This window comes from Lampris incognitus, chromosome 7 (assembly GCF_029633865.1).
Source record: "Lampris incognitus isolate fLamInc1 chromosome 7, fLamInc1.hap2, whole genome shotgun sequence".
NCBI classification, from domain to species: domain Eukaryota; kingdom Metazoa; phylum Chordata; class Actinopteri; order Lampriformes; family Lampridae; genus Lampris; species Lampris incognitus.
Window position 1 is genome coordinate 43,521,856 of NC_079217.1, and position 7,425 is coordinate 43,529,280.

At 44.4% G+C, this 7,425-nt stretch overlaps 1 non-coding gene across 1 annotated transcript; it reads right to left on the reverse strand.

Moving 5' to 3' along the window:
- Positions 1-1,567: 1,567 nt before the first annotated feature.
- Positions 1,568-1,640, reverse strand: trnav-aac (transfer RNA valine (anticodon AAC)). Its single transcript has one exon. It is a non-coding gene; the product is annotated as a tRNA-Val (tRNA).
- Positions 1,641-7,425: the final 5,785 nt, after the last annotated feature.

The following is a 7,425-nucleotide window of genomic DNA, read 5'->3' on the forward strand; positions in this document are numbered from 1 at the left end:
GTGTGTGTGTGTTTTGTATATTATGCTATTTTTATATATATTCTACTCCGATTGTTGTTACATTTGATTAATCAGTTTTTATTGCACTTTTATTTATTTTACTAACTCATCTTTAAACTTGTCTGTACTTTTATTTTATCTTATTTTAAGCTTATATATATATATATATATGTATCTTTTGCCTGTAAAGCACTTTGAATGACCTCTGGAATGATGAGGTGCTATACAAATAAACCTGCCTCGCCTAAGTGACCTCTTCAGTCGAAACTTACAGTAGGTATCCCCACCCTTATAAACAACACGGTTGCATAACAACCGAAACCAGCGATCAGTTTCATATGCAAATAGACGTGAACATATACTAGAGTTTCAATGGCCATGTGTACTACTCACAGAGGATTTCTGAAGAGGTCATTTAAATGAGTGATGAAACGGTTCTGTCAATAAACATTGTATCCAGATGAACTGATTCAACTTTCTTAGATTTTATTTTACCTGGATTATTGAGCCTGCATAAAGACATTAACATGTGGTCTTTCTCAGGGGCTTCACAGAATGTGCTAAGATTAAAGTTTTGTGCAACATCCTTAAAGATTTTTACATAATGAACATAACCAATGGCAGATTTGCAGAGGTGGGAGAACCGGGTCAAGCAAGTTAAAGTACTAACCGTGCATTTGCCTTACACATGCACTTAACCAGCTGATTTCACTTTACTAGTTTCCTCTACCTTGCTAGAGAGTGGTGTTTAGAATCAGCTGTCTTAATACATACTACTGCTGCTACTACTACTACTTTCGGCTGCTCCCATTAGGGGTCGCCACAGCAGATCATCCGTTTCCATTGCACCGTCCTGTGTCACACCAGCCCCCTGCATGTCCTCTCACCACATCCATAAACCTCCTCTTTGGCCGTCCTCTTTTCCTCTCCCCTGGCAGCTCCATATTCAGCATGCTTCTCCCAATATACCCTGCATCTCTCCTCCACACATGTCCAAGCCATCTCAATCTTGCTTTTGTCTCCAAACCGTCCAACCTGAGTGGTCCCTCTAATATACTCGTTCCTAATCCTGTCTTTCGTCACTCCCAGCATCTCCAACTCTGCCACCTCCAGCTCTGCCTCCTGTCTTTTCGTCAGTGCCACTGTCTCCAAACCATATAACATCACTGGTCTCACAACCATCTTGTAAACCTTCCCTTTAACTCTTGCTGGTACCCTTCTGTCGCAAATCACTCCTGACACTTTTCTCCACCCACTCCACCCTCTCTTCTTCACCTCTCTTCTGCACTCCCCGTTACTTTGGACAGTTGACCCCAAGCATTTAAACTCCTACGTATCACCTCCACTCCTTGCATCCACACCATTTCACTGTCCTCCCTCTCATTCACGCATATTTGTTCTGTAGCTGGCTTAATACATAGGTAAGTGGAGCAAATACCCAGTTAGGACTTTGATTTAACCGGGCTTGACCCGGTGTCCTCCTAACTCTACAGGTTTGTAAACATTAAATGTCAACGTAAAAATTTGACATGTTTAGAACGCTGTCGGATCCAAAAGCGAAAAATGCTGTTCCCGCCCGGTTTCGAACCGAGGACCTTTCGCGTGTTAGGCGAACGTGATAACCACTACACTACGGGAACTGGCTGCCTGTGAGCGGCTAGCTGTAAGCTATATAGCATAATCTCTGACGACGTGTTATATTTTTTTCTTTGTCATTTTTATGATTTTTTTTTGTAATTTGTAATTTTTCTTTGTGACTGGTTATGTATGGTCAACTATCAAATCATACTAAGTCTAGTGTGACCGACCGCGCGCGGCCTGCTATAGTTAAGCTTACCTCTTAAATTTTCCCATTCATTCTCTATGGTAAGCCTTAACATTACTGATCAGTTCCATTTTTGGCCACTAAGGAGATTTAGGGGGCGCTGTTTCGATTTTTTGCTCGGTCACTAAGCAGAGAGCGTTGATTATTTATTATCATTTATTTTGTTTATTTCGAACGTTAAATAAAAATTAAAATGTATAATAAAAGAAAACAAAAGAGAAAAAAATCAAAACAAACAAGTAATATTATCATCAAACATTTGTTTCAAATCTCGGCAGCTCGAAAAGGAGTAGGCAGAAGTTTTAAAAAAAATTTCTAGTCCTACCCCCTTTTTCCATTTTAGTATTTCAACAGTGAACTGTGTGATTTAAATGAAAACTCAATCATCTACCACCAGTGACCATGACGTCTATCTAGTAAACCATACAAAGATCATTCATTCAACACAACAAGAACAAAGCAAGTGCAGAGCAACATCAAAACAACTCACACAAGATGTCACAGCTCTATCCCATATCTGCTCAAAACATTATCCTTAAAGAGTCTTCTAAATTTGATTATTGATTCACATGTTTTCATTTCATCACTGCAATGATTCCATATATTGACACCTTTGGTTGTGACACAATGATATTTTGCATTTGTCCTTACTGGGTTTTGTTTAAACGTACATATTCCTCTCAGGTCATTATTACTTTCCCTCAACTGGAACAACCCCTGGATACTGTTGGGTACTGTATGATTTAACACTTTGTAAATGATTTGAGCAGTTTTAAAGTCCACCAGATCCGGTGAGTACATCCAAGCACATTTTGGCTCCCGTCAAAATTATGCTACAGCGCAAATTGACGAAGGAACAGAGGCTCCTCGTATACAACATAGACGCCTTTCAGACATTGAAGGTCAACATGACAGTCGAAATTCACGGCAGTCAGATCCCTCAGCCTATCCTACTGAAGCCGTGCAGCAAACCCGTCAGAGGACAAATCTCTCAGCTGCTGCATTCGTTCAAACAGATGTGAATGTCCCCGCCTTCCGTACACAGCATCACTCAAACTCAGCAAACCAGCTTCCACATGGCTCACGATCAGAGATACCAGGTGTATCTGACTTATCTGCGTATTTGGCTCGTCGAGATCTTGTCACGGCTGGACTGAAAGTGTTTGATAACCAGCCTGCTAGTTACCTGTCCTGGAATTCTAGCTTTAATAATGCTGTAGGGGGGCTAAACCTCAAACCTAGCGAGGAAATGGACCTGCTCATTAAGTGGCTTGGTGGGGATTCACTGCACCATGCCAAGAGGATAAGAGCAGTTCACGTCAACAATCCGTCTATGGGTTTGGACATGCTTTGGCGGAGGCTAGACAGGTGTTATGGCTCTCCAGAGGCAACTGAAGCTTCTCTCTTCAATAGATTGGACCACTTCCCAAAGCTTTCAAGTAGAGATCACCAGAAGCTTCAAGAACTTGGAGATCTGCTTCCAGAAATCGAAGTGGCAAAGCATGAGGGTTATTTACCAGGACTCAGCAAAGGGAATAAACCCTATTGTAGAGAAATTGCCCCACAACATCCAAGAACAGTTGATAACTCTGGGGTCTCGCTATAAGAGGGAGCATCACGTTCCATACCCCGCTTTCTCATTCTTCACAGACTTCGTGTTCGACTATGCAGAGATGACGAATGATCCTAGCTTTGCTCTCCCTACCTCCAGCTCAGCTGCGTTCAAAGGTGATGGGTCTTCACCCAAACAATGGAAAATCAAACCTCCCATATCAGTCAGCAAAACTGAAGTAGGAAATCCCTCCTCCTCAGACTCCTATAAAGGGCCTGTTATGGACCGAGATAGACAGTGTCCTTTCCACAAAAAACCTCATTCCCTCAGGAAATGTCGAGGTTTTCAAGAAACGTCACCCACTGATTGAAGGCGCTTCCTGATGGAGAACTCCATATGTTTTAAATGTTGTGCTTTGACAACACACCAGGCTAAGGAGTGTAAAGCCGTCACCCATTGTTCAGAATGCAACAGTGACCAACACATCTCAGCACTTCATGCAGGACCAGCACCCTGGGCTGCGAGTTCCAATGCACCTGCTGCAGAACATGGTAGGGAGCCGACTGAACATATTTCAGATATAGCAATTTCCTCATGCACAGGGGTCTGTGGTGAGGTTCTTCAAGGCAAATCCTGTTCGAAAATCTGTCTGGTCAACGTTTATCCGAAGGGGCACCCTGAGCAAAGATGAGGACATACGTGATACTAGATGATCAAAGCAATGTGTCACTAGCTAGATAAGCATTTTTTGACATGTTTGATATCCAGAGTGATACTAGTCCCTACACCCTCAAAACGTGCTCAGGAACTACAGACACTGCTGGAAGGAAGGTCACTGGATTCATGATGGAGTCAGCTCACGGGAAACTTCACCTACCACTGCCAACCCTTAGTGAGTGCAACCTAATTCCCAATAATATGGACGAAATCCTCAATCCTGTAGCTGACAAGGTTCCTCCTCTTGACTCTGCGGCTGAGATCTTTCTATTACTTGGCAGAGACATCCACACAAAGTGCAGCCAGCGCTGCACTGTAGCTGCCCTGTTTGTTGCTGCTCTGCATGGCTCTCTCGTGATGGCACCACTGATGGCTGCAATCGGAGATTACTGCTAGTGCCTGGCCGGAATGCATGTCTCAGTTCATCTTCCACACCCCCGTGTTCCACACTACCACTAACCGTGTTTGTTGCACTTGCTATGGCTTTATGACACCGGGTGTTGTTAAAATAGTGATTATCAAGCCAAGAGCTTCACGAAGTTGTGGAGTTTGTCTCTCCTCTTCCATCATACATATTTTTGCACTTGTTTAGTGGTAGTAATTAGATGCTAAGATAGATTCAGGGAGAAGGGAGAAAGTAGGAGGAGGTGATGGGGGTTGAAGGAGTGTAAAGAAGGTTTCAAAGAGTTTCTTAGGATTAGAGGCAGAGGATAGCATTTTAGAGCGATAGAAGGCAGCCTTAGCAGCAGAAAGGGAGGAGGAGAAAGTGGAAAGAAGAGATTTGAAGTTGAGAAGGTCCTCTGGGAGTTTGCCTTTTCTCCATTTGCGCTCTGCCACTCTTAGGCTCCGTCTGTCAGTATGTACTGAGTTGGACAGCCAAGGGGCAGGTGAAGTTGGGCATGTAGGCCTAGAGGTGAGGGGACAGAGATTGTCCAGAAAAGAGGAGAGGGTAGAGAGAAGAAGATCAGTAGCAGTGTCAGGGGGTAGGAGAGAGAAAGATTCAGGTGTAGGGAGGAGAGAGGTAACAGAGGAAGAAAGATCAGCGGCGGAGAGAGAGAGGAGGTGTCTGCGGGTGGAAACCATGTGGGTAGCGGGAGGGGCTGAGAGGGGAGAAGAGCGGGCAAGAGAGTAGGACATGAAATAGTCATCAGAGCGCCGGAGGGGAGTAACAGAGAGATTCGAAATAGGGCAGTGTCTAGTAAAGATAAGGTCCAGCTGGTTGCGGGCCTTATGGGTAGGAGGAGAGGGTAAGAGGTGAAGGTCAAAGGAGGAGAGGAAAGAGAGAAGAGGATCTAGCTTGTCAGTGTGGATGTTGAAGTCACTGAGAAGGATAAGTGCAGAGTCATCAACAGGGAAGTGCGAGACAAATGTGTCAAGCTCCTCCAGAAACTCACCAAGGGGCCTGGTGGGCGGTACACAATCACAATGGTGAGTTTGACTGGATAAGAGACAGTAACAACATGAAATTCAAAAGAGGGTGGAGAAAATTGTGGAATGGAAACAAGAGGGTATTTCCGTTTCAGGGAGATTAGCAGGCCAGTACCACCACCCTGCCTCCCAGCTCTGGGAGTGTGAGAAAAAGAGTACACATCTGACAGAGCTGCGGGTGTGGTAGTGTTTTCTGGCGTGATCCAGGTCTCGCAAGAAAGTTGAGGGAGAGCAAGGATGCATAGCCTAAGATAAACTCAGCTTTCGGCACTGCAGACTGGCAATTCCAGAGCCCTCCCATCACCACTTACTCACCGTGAGTAGAGAGAGTGGGATAGATGAGATTGGTAGGGTCACAGCGCCTAGGAGTGACCCAACATCTACGCCAGCCTCGAGAATAGGAAGGGACAGGAATAAGAAGGAAACACATAGTCTATACTAGGAACTCAAAATACAGATGACTGAGAAATCCTGACTGTGGTATTAAACTCGAGAATGGGTTACGCTTTTTTTCTTTCCCCTCTTGGAAGAGAAACGAAGGAAAGAACATAGAGGACTTAACCAAGAGGCACAGGATGGCCTGGGTTGCAGCAGTGAGACACAAATCGATCACGTTCAAATACATTTCGGTGACAATGTTAGTGTGTTCTTTGCATTTTCACAAAGATAAGCTTTCCTTTCTCTCTCACACACACACAACGTTAGCTAATGTTACGTAGCTAACATTACTGTACAGTCTCACAGGCACAGAACTGTTAAACTGATTGTCTAACTGCGTTAGATGGATGATGATAACATTGGCTAACGTTGTACTTGGATACGATTTGAGTTAGCTATACTCAATTTAGCTCGCTGTGATACAATGATTAATGATCCATACCGTTAACGTTAGCTAGGTAACGTTTGTGCAAATATAAACAATGCCTCTGATCCTTGGAAGATGGCGCCCGGCGTCGCGTTGCCCTTGGAAACGGCACAAGTCCGAAAGAACGATATATACTGGGGTAATGAAACAGACATGCAACGTGTGGCAGAATGAGCAACTGAGAGACTGACGGATAATGCAGGGGGAGTGCCAGTGGGTGGAGACAGTGTACTGGTGGGGACAGCTGGCAGGTGCTGATTGGCGAATGAGTGGAGGTGTGTGTGCAGAAGAAGCAGCAGGAGGGATGGGGCTAAGAGGAGCAGGAAGCTCCAGCAGAGTCCAATGTTTAAATCTGCTGTTCAATTCGGCTGGTGTGAAATCTGTATCACATGCTACTCAGCGTAACATTTGTGTAATTTCTTTCAAATTTCAGATCGCTATGTTTTCTATGCCAACTGTTTAGAGGGGTTACAATCCAGTTAGTCAATTTATCTATTTTTATTTTTTTTCAGAGTTTTGTCTCCCAATATAGACGGGAGAGGACAGGATTAGGAATGAGTATAGTATAGGCACAGTTCAGGTTGGACGGTTTGGAGACAAAGCAAGAGAGGCAAGATTGAGATGGCTTGGACATGTGTGGAGGAGAGATGCTGGTTATATTGGGAGAAGGATGCTGAATATGGAGCTCCCAGGGAAGAGGAAAAGACTAAGGCCAAAGAGGAGGTTTATGGATGTGGTGAGGGAGGACATGCAGGTCGCCACAGTGGATGATCCATTTCCATCTCTTCCTCTATCAGCTGGTGTGACAGAGGAAGAGACAGAGAACAGGAAGAGATGGAAACGGATGATCCGCTGTGGCGACCCCTAACGGGAGCAGCCAAAAGTAGTAGTAGTAGTAGTAGTAGTGGTAGTAGTAGTAGGTACACTTATTTGATTTTGTTCTAAGTCCTTCCATTTAGCTACCTGTCTTGGACAGATAAAGTGGGTATAGTAGCAAATAGCACTGTTGATGTAGCTTCAACCTGCCTCTTAAGGTCT